Genomic DNA, 24443 nt, shown 5'->3' on the forward strand with positions numbered 1-24443 from the left:
CCTCATTCAACCCTGTCCCACAGGTCTTGAGTCCATGCTGTGAACACGGCACTGTGCTAGGTGTCGAGCCCTTGGTGAGTATCATCGTGGGAGTGGGCCTTGCTGGAAAAAGATTGCATCATAAAAACTCAAAGCCATGCCACTTGCCAATTGAGGCAAAAATGGAAAGACCCACGGGGCCGCACAAGCGTGAAGGCATTAATACATACTTGGGAGTATGAAAATCCATCTAATGGTGTCATGAGTGAACGTGTTCCACTTTAAAACAAAACACTGCTGTTAGTCTGAGATAATGAGTTAGTATCTTTGTGCATATATGCAGGATTTAAAATGTTTATTGATGTATAACGTGTACAGAAATATATGCAGAAGTCATCTATGTAAACCTCAAAGAATTATTACAAAGTGAACACACTTGTGTGCCTAAGAAATAGCACCAGCTTCACTCAGGCCCGAACAATCCCTTTCTCCCTCCTTCCTCCCCAAAGATAACCAGTATCTTACCAATGAACACTCTATATCGAGTTTGTCTTCTTACACAAGTGTTTTATTACAGAACAATTTAAACAATATACAAAATAAACAAAATAGCATAGTAGGCCTGTCACCCAGCTTCAACAACTACTAATCATCTGCCATTTTTGTTTCATCCATGCTCCATCCCATTCCCACCTCACTTTATTATTCTTTTAGTCTTTTGTGTGTGGCGGTGGGGTAAGATGTATGCAGACTGAAAGGCAGAAATAAGAACCGTACAGTTTTGGCAAATAAACATGCCCATATAACATTCACCCCTTTAAGAATAGGATATTTCCATCACCCCCAGAAAACTCCTTCCTGTTCCTTCCCAGGCAATTTTTTCCTTATTCTGAAGCAACCACTGTTCTGGTTTTTTCACCATAGGTTCATCTTGGCTGAAATCATCCCAAGTGTATTATTTTCTGTCCACCTTGCCTCCTTCGGCACGAGGTTGGTGAGACTCACACAGCATGTGTGTGTCAGCGTTTGCTCCTCAGCAGAGCTGAGGGCATTCTGTTTTGTGGATGCCCTGCAGTGGGCTCATCTTCCTCCTGGGGACGTGCAGGTCATCTCCTGCGAAAATTCTTGTATAAACGCTTTTTGTATGCTGTTTAATTCCTTTATTAGCATTTAAGTGACACACCTTTGCAGTTTTTAGTGGTTGGTCCAGATTACAATATGCATCTTTAACATATCACAGTCTACCTGGACTTAATAGTGCACCAGTTTATTCAATGTAAAATATGGAAGTCTTGCTACAGAACAGTTGCATTTACTTCTGTCTGTCCTTTGTGCTATTGTTGTCATAAACTTTACATCTACACATGTTATAAATCCCACAATACAGTGTTATAATTTTTGCATTAAATAGTCATAAGTCTTTTAAAGAATTTAAGAGAAAAAACTTAAGTATTTGGAGGGAGATGCTTTGAGGCTCTGCAAAGGTACTGTTTCTTCTTTAAGTTTCACCCACAGTTTTTGCATTCATCAGTCAGTCTTGCCCACAGTGATTATTGCTGTGGTGTTCTAGTGGCAATTTTCTATTTCATGCTATCCAGCCGCATTTATTATTTGGAATTCTGTGAGCAAGATTCCCCCCCCCCCTTCTTCCTTTCTTTCTCTCTTTCTCTCATTCTTTTTTTCCCCTTTTTTTCTTTCTTTCTTCTTTTCTTATATAATCTTTTTTATATCAGTATAGACTCAAGGATATTTATTTTATTCTCTGGGTAATAATCCAATGCTATTGTTATTTATTTTGTTGCTCATAGTTTTCTAACTTGAGCCACTGGGATGTCTTTCAGATTGATTCCTTTTGACACATCTCATCATTTTCTGTGTTTTTTTAAAGCACTTTCTTACTTTCTGGCACTACAAGATGCTCCAGGCTCACCTTGTATTTTCCATCTCCAGCCTTAGAATCAGCCATTTCTCCAAGAAAACCTGGTTCTTTTTATTGGAGAATGATATTTATAAACCAAGATCAGGGAGCTAGGTATGCTCATTGATACTAGAGTGTCATTGCTTCTAGACTCTCTCAGCAGAGCTTGGAAATGTATGTATGAATATAAAATCAGGTATACACACCTATCTATAGATCTTTCAATCTATCTATCAGTCTATCTTTCTGTTTGGATAGATATATTAAAAGAGACATGGATTCATACTGATACTTCCAAATCCAATCCAGCACCACAGAATTTATTCTAGCCTTTTCCTTTTGTTTATTCGTCACTTCTTTCACCAACAGTGAGAAACTTAACTCCAGATATTTCCAATATTTACTAATGTGTCAACTAGTTTCAGAATTACTAATCCATACCCTTATGAAAAACAAATTGACCACCTAGAGTACAGTGTTTGTGTCCAGTACTTTAATTCTACAGTATCCCATCAAAACACTGTCTTCCAAAGTTACTTAGGTTAAGACCTTCCATCCCCAGCCCTTCAGTGTGGTTATGTCACATACTTGTAATACAGTGAGATTCATTTGTCACTGCATTCCATCTGAGTTCCTCGGCATCCTGATTGATTTGTAAAATTTGCAGAGTAAAATTCACTCTTTGTGATGTACAGTTTTACAGGTTTTGACAAATTTATGGTCGTGTATCCACCTCCACAGTACCATACTGAGCTGTTTATTTCCATCCCCAAAATTCTTTCATACTGTCTCTTTGTAGTCAACCCCTTCCCTCACTCCATCTCTTGGCAACCACTGATCATTTTCTATCTCTTTAATGCTGAATTTTCTAGAAAGTCATGTAAATGGAATCATAGTACATAGCCTTTTGAATCTTGCCTCTTTCACTTAGACAAATGCATCCAAGATTCATCCATCTTGTTGTGTGAATCAAGAGTTTATTCTTTTTATTGGCAAGTAGTATTCTAATGTCCCAGTGCACCACAGTTTCTTTCTCCATTCACCTGATGAAGGACATTTAGTTTATTTCCAGCTTTTGACTAAATGGCTATCAATATTCACACAAAGATTTTTGTTTAAACATTAGTTTTCAATTTGCTTCAGTAAATCCCTAGGAGTGGGATATCTGAGTCACATAATAAGTGTAGGTTTAACTTTATAAGAACCTGCTAAATTGTTTTCCGAAGGCAATTATCATGTTGCATTCCCGGTTTTAGTTGTTTCTAGTCCTCACCAGCACTTGGTATTTGCAATTATATTGGTATTTGCAATTTTATTTTTTATTTTAGCTAACTAATACGTGCCCGGTATCTTATTGTGGCTTCTGCTTCCTTTTTGAAAGTGAGTTCTGGTAAATATAGAATCCTGTGTTGACTTTTGGGTTTTCTTTCTGCACTTGAAAGATGTCATTTTGTTGGTGACTTGTCTCTTTTGTTTTTGATAATATATCATTCATCATTCACATTATTTCTCCCTGTATGTAATGTCTTCCCCAGTATTTCCTTGACTGCTTTCAAGTTCTTCTTTTTATCTTTGAATTTTAGCAGCTTGACTATCATGTGCCTATGTATGGTTTTATTTTGTGAGGTTGTTGACTTTCTTCGATCTAAAATTTTAGATTTTCCACCAAATTTTGGAAGTTTTATGCTATTACTTGTTGATTTGCCTTTCTGCCTCATTTAATTTTTCTCTGTCTCCCCTCTCTGCTTGGGAATCAATCATCTCACAGGTAAGGCTCTCTTCATTTTTCTTCAAAATTTTTACATTCTTTCTTCAGGTTGGAAAATTTCTATTGCTCTATCTTCATGTTTCTTCTACTATTTCTAATCTACTGGTAAACTCAAAAGTATTTTGTTATTTCATCTTCCTATTTGGTTCTTTTTTTGTAATTTCCATTTCTCTGCTGAGTTTCAACATCTGTTCATTCATTATGAGAAGATTTTTCTTTACCACCATGATCATCTTTATAATCGCTGATTTCTTATCCTTGTCTGCTAATTGCAACACGTTTGGGATAGTTTCTAGTGCCTGCTTTTGGTCATATGTGGATTACATTTTCCTATTTCTTCAAATCTCATGATTTTTTAAATTGTGTACTGGAAAACATGAGTCATAGTTATAGAGACTCTGGATTCTATTGTATTCCTTTGAAGAGCGTTGTCATTTTTCTAGCAGGGAGTTAACTTGACTCGACTGAAATTCCAATCTTCTCTACTTTACAGTGGGCATAGCTGAAATCCTCATTCAGTTCTTTCATCTTCCAACTGCTGCTTTTACACTAGGCCCTCTGGGACCTACCCTGCATGTGTGTTGTTCAAAGATCTGCGAATTTGGTGTCTGTGTGCGGGAGACTTACACACATATTTTGAGATTTTTTCCTCTTTGTGGTTCTCTCCATTCCAGGATTTCTCCCCTAACTTTCCAGCTACTCTTCCAGCCCCAAAATACATCCTCTAACATTACAAGTAAGACTGTAGTTTTTCCCCTGTCTGGGCCACGTACAGATTTGGGAATGCTTTGAGGAAAAAGACGCAAGCTTGCAAATATCTCCTGGTGCAATTCTCATCATTCAAGGGAAGATTCCCTCTCAGTTCTGCTTGCTTTTGGAAGAGATTTATACATACACATATACACATTTATTGTATCTGTATTACATATAGATACATGAGTCTATATAAATATATATAATATTTTATGCAGATTTTATCATTGTTATCTGTGAGAGTGTTAGTTCAACAAGCTACTCAACCATTACTGGAAGCCAGATCTCAGTTTTGTTTCTTTTTTGGATTTTATACAAATGGAATTATAAAATATATAGCTTTTTGAATATAATTTCTTTTATGCAACATTATGATTGTGATATTCATCGATGCTGTTGCATGTAGCTAGTGTTTGTTCATTTGTTGAAAGTAATATTTTTAATGGTCATAAAATATTCATAACATAAAATTGACCATTTTAACCATTTTTAAGTGTACAGTTCAGTGACATTCAGTACATTTACATTATTGTGTAACCATAACCTCCAACCATCCACAGAAATATTTTCACCTTGCACTGAAACTCTGTGCCCATTATGCAACAACTCCCTGTTGTCCTTCCCTCTTGCACCAGTCTCCTTTCTGTTCCTATAAATTTGACTACTCTAAGTACCTTACATGAGTGGAATTACAATATTTTTCCTTTTGTGGCTGGCTTTATTTCACTTATCATAAAGTCCTCAAGGTTCATGCATGTCATAGCATGTCTCAGAATTCCTTCCTTTTTAAGGGTGAATGGTAGTCCACTGTCTGTATACACCACTTTTTTTTTTTTTGGTCAATTCATGTATTGATGGACACCTGGCTTGCTTACAGCTTTTGTTTATTTTGAATAATGTTGTTAACAACACGGGTGTACATATGTCTTTCTACCTCTCTCTTCAATTCTTTTAGGTGTATACCCATAAATGGTGTTCTGAGATTCATTTTTTCAAATGTGGGGGGATTCTTCACAACTCCAACAAGCAATTCTTGCAATGGCAGCTGGTCATCAGATAATTCAACTCAATTTGATGCTGTCAACCCAGAGCTACATCTGATTCCACAAGTTGAGGGCTCAGTCATATAAGACTGCACACCCACCCCAAACTCACCTCAACTTCAGGTGCCAGTTACAAGCCCAGGCTGTTACCTGTACTTCTGACTGACTGGCTATAAACCAGAGGTTCCCACAACCTCCTCCTTGGGCTTGATTAATCTGCTAGAGTGGCCCACAAAACTCAGAGAAACATTTACTAGATCACCAGTTTATTATAAAAGGATATAACTCAAGAATAGCCTCATGGAAGTGGTGCATAGGGAAAGATATGTGAGAAGGGGCACAGAACATTCATGCCATCTCCAGCTTCACCACTCTCCAAGCACTCCCTGTCATGGCCAACCTGGAAGCTCTGTGAACTTTCTTCTATTGGGATTTTTGTGAAGGCTCCCTCACATAGGCATGATCAATTATTAACTCAGTTTCTAACCCCTCTCCCCTCTGTGATGGATAAGAGGTAGGGCTAAGAATTTCAACTTTTTAATCAGGGCTTGGTCTTTCTGGTTACCAGCCCCCATCCAGGAGCCATCCAGGAGCCCACCCAGAGTTGCCTCAATAGAACAAATGATTCTCCTAGTGTTCTTATCACTTAGGAAATTACAAGGGTTTTAGGAGCTCTGTGTCAGGGATGGGGTCAAAGACAAATATTAGAACAAGAGATGCTCCTAGTGTCCTTATCGTTTAGGAAAGTACAAGGGTTTTAGTAGCTCTGTGCCAGGAATTGGAGGCAGAGACCAATAAATATATTTTCTATTATTTCAGAACCCATAATTGGAATTGCTAGATCATATGGTAATTCTATTTTTAATTTTTGAAGGAACTGTCATACTGTTTTCCACAGTTTTATGTTCTCACCATCAGAGCACAAGAATTCCAATTTCTCAACACCCTTGCCAATCCTTGTTATTTTCTGATTTTGTGATAGTAACTATCCTAATGGGTGTGAAGAGGTATCTCACTGTGGTTTTATTTTGCATTTTCTTGATACTTAGTGATGTTGAGCATCTTTTCATGTGTGTACTGGCCATTTTATATCTTCTTTGGACAAACGTCTATTCAAGTCCTTTTTGCATTTTTAAATTGTGTTTTTTTTAATTGTTGGGTTGTAGGAGTTCTTTATATATTCTAGCTATTAATCCCTTATCAGATGTGATTTGCAAATATTTTCAACTGTTCTGTGAGTGGCCTTTTTACTCTGTTGATAGTATCTTTTGATCCAGAAAACGTTTGCATTTTGATGAAGTCCAATTTGTTATTTTGTTGTTGTTGTTGCTTATGGCTTTGGTCAGATGAAAGAAATCATTGTTGGTAATGTCATTTGGACCCAATGACATGCAGCTTTTACCCTGTGTTTTCTTCGAAGGATTTTATAGCTTCAACTCTAACATTTAGATATTTGATTCATTTTGAGTTAATTTTTGTATGTGGTGTAGGGTAAGAGTCCAACCTCATTCTTTTGCATGTGGGTATCCAGTTTTCCCAGCACCATATTTGGAAAAACTTATCCTTTATCCAACGAATGCTCTTTGCACCCTTGTCATATTCATTTGACCATATATGCAAAGGTTTATTTCAGGGCTTTCTATGCTATTTCATTAGTATTATTGTGTGTATTTATGCCAGTACCGCACTGTTTTGTTTACTTTGTAGTATGTTTTGAAATCAGAAAGTGTGAGTTCTCCAACTTTGTTCTTCTTTTTCTAGATTGTTTTGGCTATTCAGGGTCCTTTGAGAGTTCATATGAATTTTAGGATATATTTTTCTATTTTTGCAAAAAACATCATTGGAATTTTTAGCTCCTTGAGTAAGTTGGTTCTTAAGTGTTTTAATCTTTTTAATGCTACTGTAAATAAAAATGTAAAGTTTTATATTTCTTTTTCAGATTACTTATTATTAATGTATAGAAGAACAACTAATTTTTGCATATTTATTTTGTGTCCCACTACTCTGCAGAATTTATTAGTTTTAAGAATTTCTTTGTGGAATTTTTAAGGGTTTCAACATATAAGATATTATGTGTGAAAAAATAAAATGTTATTTCTTCCTTTCCAATTTGGATGTTATTTCTTTCCTTTTATTGCCTAATTGCTTTTGTTAGATCTTCTAATACCATGTTGAATAGAAGTCGTGAAAGCGGACATTCTTCCCTTGTTCCGGATCTTAGAGGAAATATTTTCACTCTTTCACACGTGAATACATTGTTCTCTGTGGATTTCTATATATGGCTTTTATTATGTTGAAGTAGTTTCCTTTTACTATGAGGGTTTTTTGGTGTTTTTAACATGAAAGCATGTTTATTTTTGTCAATCACTTTTTCTGCATCCATTGAGATGATCATGTGTTTTTTTCCCCTGTCCTGTTAATGTGGTTTATTACATTGATTCATTTTCATATATTGAAACATGTTGACTTCCAGGAATAAATCCCCCTTAAAATGAGCCGGCTCTGTGTCTTAGCGGTTAAGTGCATGTGCTCCAGTGCTAGCGGCCCGGGTTTGGATCCCGGGTGCGCACCGAAGCACTGCTTCTCCGGCCATGCTGAGACCACGTCCCACATACAGCAACTAGAAGAATGTGCAGTTATGACATACAACTATCTACTGGGGCATTGGGGGGAAAATTAAGTAAATAAATAAAATTATTTTAGACAAATGATGCATAGTCCTTTTAATATGCTGCTTAATTTGGTTTGTTATTATTTTATTGAGGATTTTTGTATCACTCTTCATCAAAGATATTGACCTGTAGTTTTCTTTTCTTTTAATCGATTTGGCTTTAATATCAGGGTAGTGCTAACCCTATAGGATGACTTTAGAACTATTCTCTCCTCTTCAACTTTTGGAAAGCGTTTGAAAAGAATTGGTGTTTGTTAATTCAAAAAAAGTCTTTGGGCCCAGGAATAAATTCAGCATAAAATAAATACAAATACATATTTTTTTAAAATGTGAAAATGTTTTTTCCTAAAAAAAATTAAAAATTAAACAAGTATATCACTTATCACTTTATTTCTAAAATTTTTTAACCTAATAGTAAGCATAAACAAATTGTTAGAATTAAAATGACTCAAGTGTTAATTTTCTTCATTGCAAATTTTCTGACAGAGGTATATGATGCCATCATGTATGACATCTTTTATGAAAAAATGGTCATTTTTTTGTAGTATTTGAGAACATTATGAATTTTCCCAGTGGCATCTGACAATACTCTGATATGCAAAGTTATCTTTTCAAGATATATGTCTTTACCAAATTAACAAACTCTGTCAGGTGCTAATTAATCAACTACTTTTCATATGATTCAGGCTCTCAACCATCAACTTCCTTAACCATCAGGAAATTCTACAAATTCTGCAAGATTAACCATTTTACTTTACACTGTACTTATCTCATGTGGTTTAAAGCATCCAAAAATCATTGATAAGCTGATCCTGCCTGAGCTAAATCATGGTGAATTGTAAAAGATTGTCTCTGTTAAGTGGGGAGCGATTTCAGGTTGAACTTAATTTTATAAGTGGTCAATTTATTACAGTGTATTGTTCTGTTATGTATTTCACTTCTTTTTTAAAAAAGTGATAGTTGAGGGCACTTAGATAAAAAGTTGTGAAAATAAGGAACTGATATACTCTGTAAGCTTCAAATGTTTTAAAGCATAAGATACAATAAGAACTAAAAATAACAGTTGGGACTCGGGGAGGGAGGAGGGTGAAAGGGATAATTCGGCATATGTGTGTGGTGATGGGTTGTAATTAGTATTTGGGTGGTGAACATGATGCAATCTATGCATAAATAAAAGTATAATGATGTACACCTGAAATGTATACAATGTTATAAACCAATGTTACTGCAATAAACAAAAAAATTAAAAAAAAATGAACTAAAACTAAGAAATGGCAGAGGAAATAGAGATAAGAGGATGAATTGCAAAACTGAATCTATAATAATATCTCAGTGGCTAGCGTTGTGGTGAAAAGAAGGTGATGAAGTCAAAGAATTCATAAAGATGATAATAGACTGCAAAGAAAAAATACTGAAATTTTTATAGAGAGAATTTTTACAGTGATATTACAAATAGAGAAAAGGGAAGAGAAGTTGGAGAAAGAGACTATCCGCTTCTTAAATTATTTCCACTATAGAGAACAAAATACCAATTTGCTGAAATATTTATTCCCCTCTATGACCCTATCTTTACCTGCAAAATCTCATCCCTAAGCCTCCTTTTCCAGACTTGGGGAAGAGAGCAATTAAGCTCATGTGAAACCTCAACTGCCCAGCCTGTGAAATAAGGCTGGCCATCCAGTCTCACAAAGGAGCCAACTGGAGGTAGGATTTTTGGTTCTGAATTCAGCTAAACATCTTTAAAGAATTGTGTCTGACCTTCCTTATCCAGGGCTATCAGTGAAGGGCTGGCTGGCTTTCAGAGAAGAGCAATTCATAGTCAGTGGAGACATTTTCTGTTGAGCTCTCTAGAGAAGGCTGTGGGGCTTGTCAGTAAGAGTTGATTTCTATACGGGTTACATTTTTTAATTTTATTCAGAGATTTATAAAGAAATTGACGTGATAAATATTACTTATTATCAAGAAAAAGGTTGTCTATTCTCTGGTCATTTAAGCAAAATCCTCCTCTCAGGGCCCACCAATGGACAAAGCCCAGATTTAATCTCCAAGATTCTGCCAGGCACTCTGTGGTCCGTGGGAAGCCCTCAAGTTGGCAGCCTCTTCCCTTGTGTCCTGTGCTGGTACTTAATCTTCCATCTCTTCAGAGTACAAGTAAACAGAAACTCAAAGGACTTGACATTGGAGAAATGTACTTTTCATTATCTTTAGACTTTTACACTTTTCCAAAAGACTCTCAGCATTTCCAGTAATTGTGCAGCAATTTACCCAACACTAAGGTTATCACTATTAAAAATTAAAATAAGTAAATTTTGAAAATGAAAAAAGTGATCTTTGCAATTTTGTACAGAATCTATATAATGGGTGCATCCTTAAAAAATGGAGGAAAGATAGCAAATTTAACTGTTTTGGTTAGTTGACACAGTAAGTAATATATTTTATATATTATCAATTTTGAGATTATTTGTATTTAAAAATACTGCTTCACACCCTTAAATCATTGTAAGTGGTAGAGTCTTCCATTTGCTTTGGCTGAACAATTAAATACAAGTCAGCCAAAATTCTTCGGTTCCTGTATAATCTTATATGTGGGTGGTAATGGTTAGTTCTTATAGATTGTTTGAAGACGTGCATATCACAAAATACATGTGGCCATTGAATATTAAAATGTTCACCAAATACAAGATCATCTGATTCCCAGAAAAAGAAAAAGTTAATGTAACATTAAGGTTACGACTGTCAAAAAGGAAGCCAAGATACACTCAAGTCAAGCTTTTGCTCAAAAGTTAATTGGCTCATCTTTGAAACTTTATCATGTTTATTATGTAAGCAAGATACTTTCAGAGCCTAGAATATGGAAAGTGCTTATTGGTAAGTTAACATTCTGATCATTTATTTTGTAAATGTTAATATGAGATATATAAGTCATTATCTACTATATTCAGATTTTCAAGTTCTGCTAAATCTAAGGCCATATTACTGGCAAGTTGGGAATATCTCTAGACATATGAAAAATATGAGTCCTACACAAAAGCTTATACATTCTCTATTCATCAGCTTCTAAATTCTAAAACATTCTAAGGTTTTGGAACAAACCAATGGCATTCCAAATTGACAGTAAGGTTGCATGTGCCATACATGATCCTATAGGAAGAGAAATCCAGATTTTAAAGAGATGAGATTGTGCACAAAATTAAAGTATGTATTCGAGTCTGAAAGGGGATTTCAAGAAAGAAGGGATTCTCAGAACATGTGGTAAGTGGTAAATAACTTACCAAGGGCTCTCTAAAGGAGAACATATTGTGGACAAAAGAGCTTCACAGGTAGATATCTAAAATGGCATCTCTGGAAACCTTACGATGAAACAGATGCTGAACTACTTTTTCCTAAAATTTAAAATGCGTCTTATCCTCCAAACAAATACCACCTCCCTGCCTTGCAGCTTACCTGGACATGGTGACGTGTTGGAATCATTTTTCTAATTCATTGGCTCTTAAACTTGCTGGGCACCAGAAGCACCAGAAGCACCTGGGGGCCTTGTTAAAACCCAGATTGCCAGGCCCCACCTCAGAGTTTCCAGTTCAGCAGCTCTGCAGCAGCACCAGAGAATTTGTATTTCTAACCCAGTTCCCAGGTGCTGCTGATGCTGCTGGTTCAGGGAGCCCACTTTGAGAACCACAGCCTGATGTATACCCTATATATGATTACAAAACCCATTATTTCATCCTTTGGCTGCTACTTTTCCTTTATCACATCAGCACCTTAGCTCTGAATCTCCTCACCTAGCAATGAGAATACTTGGAGAGTTTCACAGCTGGCCCTCATTTCCGGCTCAGTTATCCCTCTTCCTCTCAATACCACATTCTCTTGCCAGGTAATTGTTCCTTAAAAATCAGTTCATCATACATCTTCCTTGCTCAAAAACTCATGGCTAGTGGCCGGCCCCGTGGCATACCAGTTAAGTGTTCATGCTCTGCTGCTGGTAGCCCAGGTTTGGATCCCAGGCACGCACCGATGCACCACTTGTCAGGCCATGCTCTGGCAGCATCCCATATAAAATGGAGGAAGATAGGCACAGATGTTATCCCAGGGCCAGTATTCCTCAGCAAAAAGAGGAGGATTGGCCATAGATGTTAGTTTAGGGCTGATCTTCCTCACAAAAAAAAAAAATCATGGCTCTTATGCTGAGCATAAGACATTTTAAATTATCTACTTGGTTCATAAGGTCTGTAATAGCCTTACTTTAATAGCAAAATATGGACACCCTGTTCCCTACCCTACCTACTATAAAGGAGTATGTGAGGATTACATAAGATACAGACAGTTCTAATTATGCACAGTATGACATTCTATAAAGTCACTGTGAACACTGAATCAGTGAATATGACCCACTGCTCCTACGGGAAATGCAGTGTTAGGTTCCTGCAAGCCTTAGTCACATTTTCTTCAACTGATCAATACATAACCTTGTTCTCTGTGTTTCTCTTTAAAGTCACCTTATTTAATATATATTGTTGATATATTAACATTGAACTCACACCAACAGCACTGTAACTCGTGTCTGAAAGAAACTTGTCGAACACACATACTTTCTCTGTAAAGGCACATCACAGCCTCTTGCCCTGAGGAACACCAGGCAGCATTGTAGCACTACACATGGGGGACATATTAAACAGCAAAGTCACCAACACAAGACACAAAAAGATAAGAAATAGGGCACTAAATAGACTGCAAGAATGACACTTATTTACAGTATGGACTGAAACAAGAGGGCAGAGCGTCACCTGGTTCCCCCTCACTTGGGAACATGCACGTTGAGTGAATCAAATTTCTCACCATTTTGTGCATATCTGCAAATGGACATCAAAGTCCTGAGAGTGTTGATTTGGGGGCTGCCAGTACATTTTAGCTAGTGGGAAAGTGTGCAACCACGGACTCCACAAATAATGAGGATCAACTATATTATGAAAGCATCTTTTCAAAACCAGAGTATTGCTCAGAAATAAGAGCAATAGTGATAACATAACAGCTAACATTTTAGTGCCTATTATGTGCCAGGAGCTCTTTTAGGCACTTTACATTAATTAATGCATTTAAATCTCACTAAAACCATATGAGACAGGAGTTCTCAGTAGCCCCATTTTATAGATGTGGAAACTAAGGCTCAGAGAGTAAATAATTTACACAGATTCCCCAGTTAAAAGTGGAATCACTGGGATTGATTCCCAGACAAACTGGTCCAAAGCCCAGAGCTTCAACTTCTATAGTTGGAATGTCAACGAATTTTCTACCACTCCCCGAAAAGCCCCTTCTGCTCCAGTCAGTGTGGTCTCCCACATACTTATTCACTCATCAAACATTTTCTGAGTGCACCAAAGGTGTCAAGTACTGTGTTTAGATACTGGAGAGACAAATAAAATGTCAACCCAAATAATCCATAACCAATCTATAAATCAAAATTGGGGTGAGTTTATTATGAATCAACATTTGAGGACCATATAGCCCGGGAGAGTCCTTTCATGAAGAAATGGATCACTCCAACGAAGTGAGGTGTACAAGGTCAGCCCCATGACTTAGCGGTTAAGTGTGCATGCCTGCTGCTGGTGGCTCATGTTTGGATCCTGGGCATGCACTGATGCACCGCTTCTCTGGCCATGCTGAGGCCGCGTCCCACATGCAGCAACTGGAAGGATGTGCAGCTACGACATGCAACTATCTATTGTGGTTTTGGGGGAAAAAATAAATAAATAAAATTATTAAAAAAAAAGAAGTGGGGTGTACAGAGTGGTTATATACCATCAAAGAGCGTGTACCACATGTGATTGCAATGTCCTTTTTACAATAGCCATGACATTGACCTGTCGGCAGGTCAATTGTTGGACATGGTGAGTATCAGCTCTGCTGTTTCCATGGGTATGGCTGTTGTCTTGAGTTGGGTGGTCACAGGATGGGCAGAGCAATCAAATCCTAGCCTAGGGAGAAATGCTTATCCTTAAGGAAATGCCAATGTGGGGGAAGTTGCATTTACAAATTAAGGGTATTGTTCTTGTCTTTGGGACATGTTAATTGCTTACAATAGATATATAATGGATGAACAGAGGCTACAGCCCCTTTTGGAAAAAAAAATCTAGGTCAAGCCCAACTAGTTTTACACCAAATGGCTTCCTCATGTGCTCCAATATATCCTATTGCTTACCATTTATTTATCATTTTCCCCCTTTTGATGTATAATCTTTTGATAGAAAGCATTGATGATCAAAATATTGTCCCTCAGAGTCAGGGTGGTTGCTGCATGCCCTGGGTCTATCACGTCCCTCGGTGCCAGGTTTTTATCTCATCTATTTGCCCAGTTCTTCACATTGGGTGGAATTAGTCAGATATTGTGGACAAGCAAAGAGGTATATATATATAAACAGAGGAAGCATTTCATGGGTTTTGGATTAATTTTAGGTTGTTGCACAAACATTGTATATGCGCTTTTTTTTTTAAATATATATAGCCTCTTATGCTACATTGTGCACAATTATAGGACAAGTACAGTAACAATGATAATAATTAAACATTTTTTAAAAGATTAGTTTAAAATGAGTTTTTAGGCATAGTTCTTAACAGAAAAGGAAATTTGTCCAGGTTTATAAGATTGATTGACCATCTCAAGTCACCGAGCCACCATTACTCTAGTTTGCATGCCAGTCTTACAACACTAGGTAAAGAAAACAACAGTGTTAATATAATGATTTGTACAAGAATTCCAAGAAGTAATAGAAATAGGAATTGCAATCCAGATCGAAAAAGGGAACCAATACCAGAAGGGAGCCAACCAAACAAATCAAGGCTGGGTGTAGGATCACTTAAGGCATTCACCTGATTTTCCATGTGCTTTAGTAGAGGTGACACATTGGAAGACTCGTCAAGTATAAACACACAGCATTCAGTTTGAATGATTCCACATGTACTACCTTGGGTTGCTGTAAGAATATCTAAGACCATTCTATTTTGAAGGACAGATTTTCTCATTAAAGACATTTCAGTATTTAAGAAAGCTATTTTTTCCTGACTATCGTTAAGGGCTTGTTGAGTAAATTTTGTCAGAGACTGTATATGTGATATGACATCTTCCAGCCCCAAGGAAGGAGCAAATATAGCTACTAGGTGGTCATACAAGTGTAACATTGAATGAGCCCATCTGGCCTTAAGGAGAGGCAGATTGGCCACAGATGTTAGCTCTGGACGAAGCTTTCCCTGTATCCAAGAGAAGCCCAGAGTGCAGCGCCCTAGCCATCCTGGTGGCAGCCAAGGCCAGAGGTTTGTTCCACATAACCAGTGAGCTCTATTAGGAGCCATCCAATAGACGCTTGGTCTTTGAGACCAGTCTGTTCCAAACCAATCACTTTTTTACGTATAATAATATTCTGACATGACTCGGTGGGTATCCAGCCCATCTTTAGAGTGTAATTTGGTAGATTTTGTTTGGAATGATTTCTCTGTTCCCAACATAAATGTGCTGGTATGTTTAAAGATCCATGGCTAGGAGCAAGCCAAACATATCCATCTCAAATTTATGTGAAACCTTCCGTGGTTTTTACTGTAATGTCTGTTTTCTTTTGTTTAGCTGCAATTTGTTGGGATAATTAGATGGTTTGAGTAATAGAAAAGAATAACAGTGTCCTGTATTACTAATAGTATGGGCTATTAACCATGTTTCAGGATCATAATTAGTAATATCAGAAGAACTGTGAAAATTAGAACTAGATCTCTGTATCACAATAAATTGCTTTAGAGCTTTCCAATCTGTGCCTCGAAAGGGAAAGAGCCACCAAGGGTCTTAGAAAGTGGAAGTTGGCCACATAGCCAACAAGTAGACTGATTTTTATGTGTAGCAAAGGAATGTGCCCATTGCACAAAAACATTGCCATCAGAGGTCCATTCAGATGTAGATTGGAAAAACAAACATTGTATTAGGAAAACCTTAAATGGCATTTATTTTTTTGTCATCAACAAATGGTTTTGTAATTAAGTTCTAATCTGTCTTATAAAGTTGAAGTGTAAAGCATTGGTGTAGGAAAATGGTAAGGCAATCTAGAAATTGATTATTTTAGCAATTACATAAAGCTTAAACACTACAAGGGTTTAAATGAAGAGATATAAGGTTAGAAATACAGGCCTGGTCCAGAGTCTCAGGACAGCTGTCTACAACAGATGTCGTCTTCTTCTCATCCTGATTTGGAGATATTCGTCTTGGTCTGTCGAAGTTGGGTGTCAGAGACTGGAGTTGAAGTCCATTCAGGTGGAGAAGCCTTTTTTAAATGAAAAGTTTGAATTCATGAGTTTACACCTCTTAATTTTGCAGCACATGGATTGGTTAAAAGCACCTGATATGGTCCTTTCCAACGGGGCTGCAAAGAGTCCCTTATCAGGTGTCTTTTCCAATAAACAAAATCTCCAGGTTGTAATCCATGATCCTTAAGGTCTTCGTCTCCTGGGAGCTTACTGCGAAAAGAATTAGCTACCAATTTCTCATAAAAACCTCAATGAGACCTTGACAATAATGTAAAATATCTCCTTTAAGTAAAGTTGGTTCCTACATTTCTTCATCTAATTGCATAGGTCGTCCAGTTATTATTTCGAAAGGAGACAGTTGATGATTACCAAAGAATGTAGATCTAAGACTGAGGAGCACTATGGAAGAGCTTTTGGCCGTGAGAGATTAAATGTTTCTGAAAGCTTTGCCAACTGAATTTTGATAGAGCTATTAGTTCTTTCCACCGATCCTGAGGATTGGGGGTGGTAAGCGCAGTGGAAATGCTGCATTATTGGCCAAATATTACAAATAGATTTAATTATTTGTCCAGTGAAATGAGTTCCCCGGTCATTATGTAACTCGGTAGGAATTCCCTAAGCAGGAATTATTCTCTTTAATAGTAATTTACCTACTGTTAGAGCCGTTGTTCTTCTGCAAGGAAGGGCCTCAACCAAATGTGAGAACATACAGATAATTACCAATATATATTTATATCCTTGAGATGGTGGCATTTAGACAAAGTTCAATTGCCATTCCTCAAAGGGTCCCTTAGGAAGGGGAAAGTGGCCTTGTGACCCATGAAGTGGTTTCCCTGGATTATACTTTGAGCATATAACACAACGAGTATAAGTTTTATGGGCCAATGTGGGAAAAAGTTTCCAAAAGTATAGTTTTCCCCATAAAATCACCTTTTCAGGTGCCCAGTGGATTAGTTGGTGTATATGCTGGAACAGGGGCAATTGTGCTCCAAGAAGTACCACGGGTTTCCTATTGGGCCCAAACCACATCTGTGAGGGGGTGTCAAAAATTCCCCCTTTTGACTGCCATATGTGTTTTTCTTCTTCCATGGCCACTTCTTGGGCCTGTAGAAGGAAGTCTTTTACTGGGTTAGCAGAGTTAATAGGAAGCAGCACGCATTCTCGAGGCTGGGTAGGGCAAGCCTTCAAGGCTGCTTGTTTAGCAGCTGCATCGGCAAGCTGGTTTCCTTTAGCTTCCAAAGTATCAGATTTTGAATGCCCTAGCATTTTAATAATCGCTAGTTGTCTCGGTAGCTGTATGGAATTTAATAATTCTACAACCTGTTTCCCCTTCTTTATAGGCTGATCTGAAGAGGTTAAAAACCCTCGTTGTTTCCACAGCATTCCAAAGTCATGTGCTGCTCTGAAAGGATAACGACTGTCAGTGTCGATATTTGCTACCTGGTCTCTGGCCAATTGACAAGCTCAAGTTAAAGCAATTAACTCAGCTTGCTGTGCTAACTTTATCTCTGGTAAATAAGAACTCTCGATTACGTCTACTGAGGACGTTACTGCATATCCAGCTCGATAACATCCTTGTTCATCCTTTGAGTAAGATCCATCTGTAAACCAAATTAGATCAGCATTATCAATGGGAGCTTCTTGCAAATCATTCTTAGGAGTAAGTAGGTAATTGGTTAATAAATGTAGTCGTGGGCATCTTCTTGTGATGCTAGAAGTTAAGTTGCAGGGGTAAGATTATTACACAGGGCTAAGGTAATATTAGGAGCAGAGAGCAACAGAACTTCATAGGAGGCTAGTCGGCTGACAGAGTAATGCTGAGTGTGATGAGTATTTAGGAGAGATTTGACTGAGTGAGGAACATAGATAATCAAAGGAGACCCCATCAGTATTTCTTCAGTGGTCTTGCATAAGAACGCTGCTACTGAAATGGCTCTCATACAAGGTGGAAACCCTTTTGCCACTGAGTCTAACTACTGATTATAATAACCTATAGGTTGATGTCGACCTTCATGTTTTTGAGTTAAGATACCTAAGGGATTTCCTTTATCTTCATGTATGAAGAGGAAAAATGGCAAGCTGTAATTAAGATGTCCTAAGTCTGGTGTTTGGGCCAAAAGAGACTTTAAGGTAGTTGCTGCCTTCTCTCCTTCTGGTGTCCATACAATTAAATCAGGCTGGTCAGACTTTAGTAATGTATATAAGGGCTGGGCAATAAGTGAAAAGTTAGGTACCCAGTTCCTGCAATATCCAGTTAGTCTTAGGAATCCTCTTAACTGTTTCTTTGTCTTAGGGAGAGAAAAATCCAGGAGTCCTTTAATCATTTCAGAATCAATCAACAGTCCATCCTTAGATATCAAGTGTCCTAGATATTTTACAACAGGCAGGCAAAAATGTAATTTGTCCTTGGACAATTTATGCCCCTTAGATGCTAGCTGTTGCAACAGATAAATTGTGTCCTTCTGAGAATCCAACTTAGTGTTTGAACGCAAGAGAAATCATCCACATATTGAATTAAAGTGGAGTCATTAGGGAATTCTATGTTCACTGTCAGCCTTGAGTATCTGGGAAAATTAAGTGGGCGTCTCAGTATAGCCCTGTGGCATCACTGTCCAGGTATTTAGGCGATCTTCCCACGTGAAGGCAAAAAGATATTGACTATTCTTTTCAACGGGAATGCTGAAGAAGACACTGCCCAAATCAGTGACTGAGAAATAGCAGCTGTTATTTGGAATGGCCGAGAGCAAAGTGTGTGAGTTGGGAACCACAGGATGTCGGGGAATCACAATGTTCTTTATAGGTCTCGGATCTTGAACAAATTTCCAGCCTTTCCCATTCGGCTTTTTTACAGGCAAGATAGGTGTATTACAGGGACTAGTACAAGGAATTATAAGTCTATTTTCAAGAAATTCCTGAATGATAGGGCTTATCCCATTTAATGCCTCTGGTCTAAGTGGATATTGCCGAATATTAGATAGAGGCTTAGGGTTGTCAAAGTCACCTTAATAGGAGCGGCTGATTTAATTTTCCCAATATTTGAAGAGGATGATGACCATAATTCTCTAGGCACTTGCAATAACAAGTCATCAGTTTTCTCTTCTATTTGAGTCATTGATTTCACAATCATCAACCTTTCAGCAATTACAGTCTGGTCAGCCTCCCGATTTTCTGAATCTAGAAACATTTCACCCTTTTGTGAAAAGGACGTTGTATGCTTCTAGACGATCTCGTCCAATCAAATGAATTGGAGCACATTTAACCAGGAGTAACACATTTTTTTCTGTGATGGTTCTTAACTGAAAAATTATTGCTTCTGATTTAAAAACCTGCATTGGAAAATTCGAAACTCCTAACATTTGAACTGTCTGTTTACTCCGAGAGAGAGGGCAATGAATAAGGGTAAGGTTGAGGACAGATAAGGTAGCCATGGTATCTACAAGGACCTTTAAAGTTTCCCCTCCAATAGTTATCTCAATTTCCCCTAAGGCATTTGTGAGGACGAGGGGAAATACCTTCTTGTAATCTTCAGAGCAGCCCTATTCCTGTTTATTGTTGTCACCCCCTAAATCCTATTTGAGTTTATGGCAGTCTTGCTTGAAACGACCAGGCTTTTTGCAATAGTAACAGAAACGGTGATTTCGTTTCTGGTTAGATTTTAAAAGGATGACGTTTGTTGGGCCACGAAGCTGTTGTAGCTGTATACTCATAACCTTAGTGGCCTTTTTTTTTTCTGGAAGTTTTTAGATAATTTATCTGTAATAGTGACAAGAGCACTAGTGTGTATTAAAGTTCAATCCAGTTCATGTCTCTTAACTAACTTTGCTAATTCCTCATCTAATCCTTCTAAGGAAATTGAACTGAAAATTGAATCATTTTAATGATCCTCAAAACATTCAGGAGCCAGCCCAGAGTGCTGTTTGAAGGTTTTCTCAAGCCTTTCAAAATAATCAAAGATAGATTTCTCGGGTCTATGCTTACATTGATGGACTTTAGCCCAATCTATCTTCCTGGGAAAAACTACTGGCATGGCTTTGTGTAACTTTTGAGCGATATCCCTACACTCTTTAAGGTCATGAGGCTCATGCTTATGGAAATCCTCCAGGGGGTTTCTCCAATCTGCCTCTTTTATCCATTCATTTGCTTTGTTGTCAGACACCAGCAAATGCACAAGCTGATATAAATCTGAATATCCAGTGCATATGTTCTAACAATAAAATCAAATTCTTGAGCAAACCCTAAAGAATCTTGCAAAGGGTCTGGGAAGTTCTTCGTCAAATTCTTAAATTCACTTCTAGTCCAAGGAGTATACACAAGAACAGGCTCACCTCACCCAGTAACAAATTTCTCCTTAAAGGGAGCCAATATAACATTAGGACTTTCAGTATCTTCTCCCTGAGTGTTACTCCTTATTTTCTCTAGGGGTGGAGGAGGAGGGGAAGTTTAAGGAGGAGGAGGAGGTGAAGGAGGAGGAGATGAGGGAGGAGGAGGAGGAGGTGAGGGAGGAGGAGGGGAAGGACTAGGAGAAGGTGGGGGAGGAGGAGGAGAAGGAGGAGGAGGAGGTGAAGGAGGAGGAGGAGTTGAGGGAGGAGGATGTAAAGTGGATAGGTCAGTGTACGGAAGCTCAGAAAGGAAAGGATACACAAGTGCTGAGGGAGAAGGTAATGAACTCTGAGGTGCTGAAAGCGGCGGCAGTGGAGGAGGTAGAGGAGGTGAGGGGGTGGACAGCTTCTGACTTCTCTCTCTTTAATTCAGAAATGGTCTCAGTCAGTTTATGGTTAGTCTCCTGTAAACAAGTCATTTTATCATTATTACTCTTTGAAGCCTCTAAATGCCAATCGTAATAAGTGTCACCTTCTTTTGTTTTGGTTTTATTGCAGGCTTTTTCAATCTGTGTCTGCAAATACAGTAGTTTTCAGAAGTCAAACGTTCCCAATTTTTGCCATTTACGACCTAAGTCATCCTTAGTTAACCTTTTCCATTTAGTTAAATACTTGCAAGTATTGTTTCCGTATGCAGTATACTTGAAACCAGTGGGACTCCCCGTGGGGGGTTGTCCATCTGGAAGCCAGCAGGCTTTTGGAGCATGGTTTCCCATTTTTAGTTCTGTTTTTTTGTTTGTTTTTTAGAAAGTCTGAACAACTTCTAGGAACTGTGTAGTGGGTCACAAGTGTGCTGCTTTGAGTGTTATTCCCTAAAGGAATGTCATAATCACTCTCTTACGTGTCTCCATTTCTCCCGCTGGCAGTCTAGGATCATCGTGGGTGTTCGGAGTGCGGGTGACAAACCCTCATGTGCCAGTCCCCGGACGAAGCTATAATCAATTAACTTGAATGATAATGGAACGCCCTATAGGACCGCTATACATCGTGAGGTTCACCTCTGACATTCCTACTGACAATTTTCCGTCACCTGTAAAACGCCTTTTCAGCCAGGAGGAGCCATGTCGCTTTTCTTCATAGGTGAACAAGTCCAGACTCTCATTTCTTTATCAAGCAGTTTTGTTCAGACATTATAAACATAATTCTTTCCAATTTTAAAGCCAAATTAAAAGGACAACCAACTCAATTTACTCCAAGCTTCCCCTAAGGTCCCTTGGCCTAGGAAATTCCCCCTAGGTTTTTCTCTACCTAGGAAATGTACCAGTATCCTTCAAAGCCTCTAGTCTCAAGACCTTAAAACAGCTCAAATAAACTCCTGGACCATCAACTTACTTTTTCTTAATATTATTTTTTTTTGTGTGAGGAAGATCAGCCCTGAGCTAACATCCATGCTAATCCTCCTCTTTTTGCTGAGGAAGACTGGCTCTGAGCTAACATCTATTGCCAATCCTTCTCCTTTTTTCCCCAAAGCCCCAGTAGATAGTTGTATGTCATAGTTGCACGTCCTTATAATTGTTGTATGTGGGATGCAGCCTCAGCATGGCTGGAGAAGCAGTGCGTCAGTGCGCGCCCGGCATCCCAACCAGGGCCGGCAGTAGTGGAGCGCACACACTTAACCGCTAAGCCACAGGGCCAGCCCCTGGACCATCAACTTAAAATAAAGAGTTCGGGGATTTAGGAGAACTCACCAGGATCACCTGAAGAATGCAGTGATCCAGGTGGGGCTCAAAGAGCCCCTGCGGTACCAAGAGTCATTTCAGTGTAGATTCCAGGTTGTCTCTGGTGGGTTTCTCTGAAATCCTGCTGCAACTATGCCAAGAAATGTTGATGCAAACAACCCATAACCAATCTATAAATCAAAACTGGGGTGAGTTTATTATGAGCCAAACTTTGAAGAACATATAATCCAGGACAGTCCTTTCATGAAGAAATGGAGCACTCCGAAGAAGTGTGGTGTACACAGTGGTTATATACTATCAAAGAGCATGTATCACATGTGATTGCAATATCCCTTTTACAATAGCCGTGACATTGACCTGTCAACACATCAATTGATGGACAGAGTGGGTATCAGGTCTGCTGTCTCCATGGGCGTGGCTGTTGTCTTGAGTTGGGTGGTCACAGGATGAGCACAGCAATCAAATCCTAGCCAAGAGAGAAATGCTATTCATTAAGGAAATGCCAATGTGGGGGAAGTTGCATTTACATCTTAAGGGCATTGTTCTTGTCTTTAGACATGTTAATTGCTTAAAGTGGATGTACAATAGATGAAAAGAGGCTACAGGCCCCTTTTGGAAAACAAAAAAGCTAGATCAGGCCCAATTAGTTTTACACCAATGGTTTCCTCATATGCTCCAATGTATCCTACTGCTGGCCATTTATTTATCAAGAAGAAGGATAGTCTCAGCTTTAAGGAGCTCACTGTTTATGAGACATGAATAAAACAACAGTTATGGTAAAGTAGACAAGTAGAGGGTCCCAGAATGGGGACATCAAAAGGGGTCTCTAGATGGAGACCTCTCAGGAAAAGTGTCCAAGTGAAAGGAACATTTGACATGAGTTTAGATTAGGAAATAGGAATTAAGTTGATTAAAGTGGGGGGTAGGAGTGCAGAAGAAACACATATAAAAAGACAGATATAAAGGATATGTCATAAAAGATGAAAGCTAAAGCTTTCAGAAAACAGGGGTATTTTTAAGGCTGGAACAAAGCAAACATGTAGGAAACAGTGGGTGATGAGGCTAAAGATGAGGACAGCAAGAGAAAGCCTGCGTGTCCAGCTCAGGAGTCTGAATGTTCTCTCGGATGCTCTGAGCAGTTATTGAAAGAGTCTAAGCAGATGTCACATTTAAACAAACTTTGATTCTAGAAGATAACTCTGGAGGCATTGTAGAGGAAAGATTAGAAGAAATTAAGACTAGAAGTAAAGTGACCTGTTGGGAGACTAGGCAGTGATCCAGATAAGATAGGCCTTGGCTCAGGCGGGGGTTCTGCAGGTGAAAGAGGCCGGGAGGTGGGAAGCAGTGCTGGGCTCCTGGAGGAGGAAACTGAGCTGCCTCTCAGTCACGGGAAGACTGTGCCTGTCATGGCCTCCCCACCCCCATGCACAAATACCATGTTCCTTTCTACTTCTGTACATTTCTTCTCTTCCGCCATCTGAAATCCTCACTCTTTTTTCCTTCCACCTGCCGAAAAGTGGTCCCTTTGAGGACTCGATGTAGTCCACCTCTCCTAAGAAGCTGTCCTTAATTACAATTTCTCGATAACATTCCCATTTTTTTTAGGTTCTCTAATACAACATATACTAAATACCTTGGCAGAATCCAGTTATATCTTGCAAACCATGTCACGTATGTGGAGGAGCTTGGAACCTTATAATTCTTTGTATTTCCTTCAATACCTACCACAAATATTTTGCACACATAGGTCAATGGATGTCCACTAAAGTTCAATAAAGAAGAAGAACCCTTTATAAGACAAGAACTTTTATGAGCTCTGTTATTCCTTTAGATCAGCTGCTTGAACCATTTGTCTTTCTCCACAGGTCAACAGTGTTGCCCAGCACAAGTGTATTTTACACCTTCTCAAACTCAATAGAGCAAAGATGGAACTTCATTCCCCTTGCAAGCCTTACTGCCCTAGAGAAAAGCAAAAA

Source organism: Diceros bicornis (assembly GCF_020826845.1).
Source record: "Diceros bicornis minor isolate mBicDic1 chromosome 13 unlocalized genomic scaffold, mDicBic1.mat.cur SUPER_13_unloc_1, whole genome shotgun sequence".
Classification (NCBI taxonomy): domain Eukaryota; kingdom Metazoa; phylum Chordata; class Mammalia; order Perissodactyla; family Rhinocerotidae; genus Diceros; species Diceros bicornis.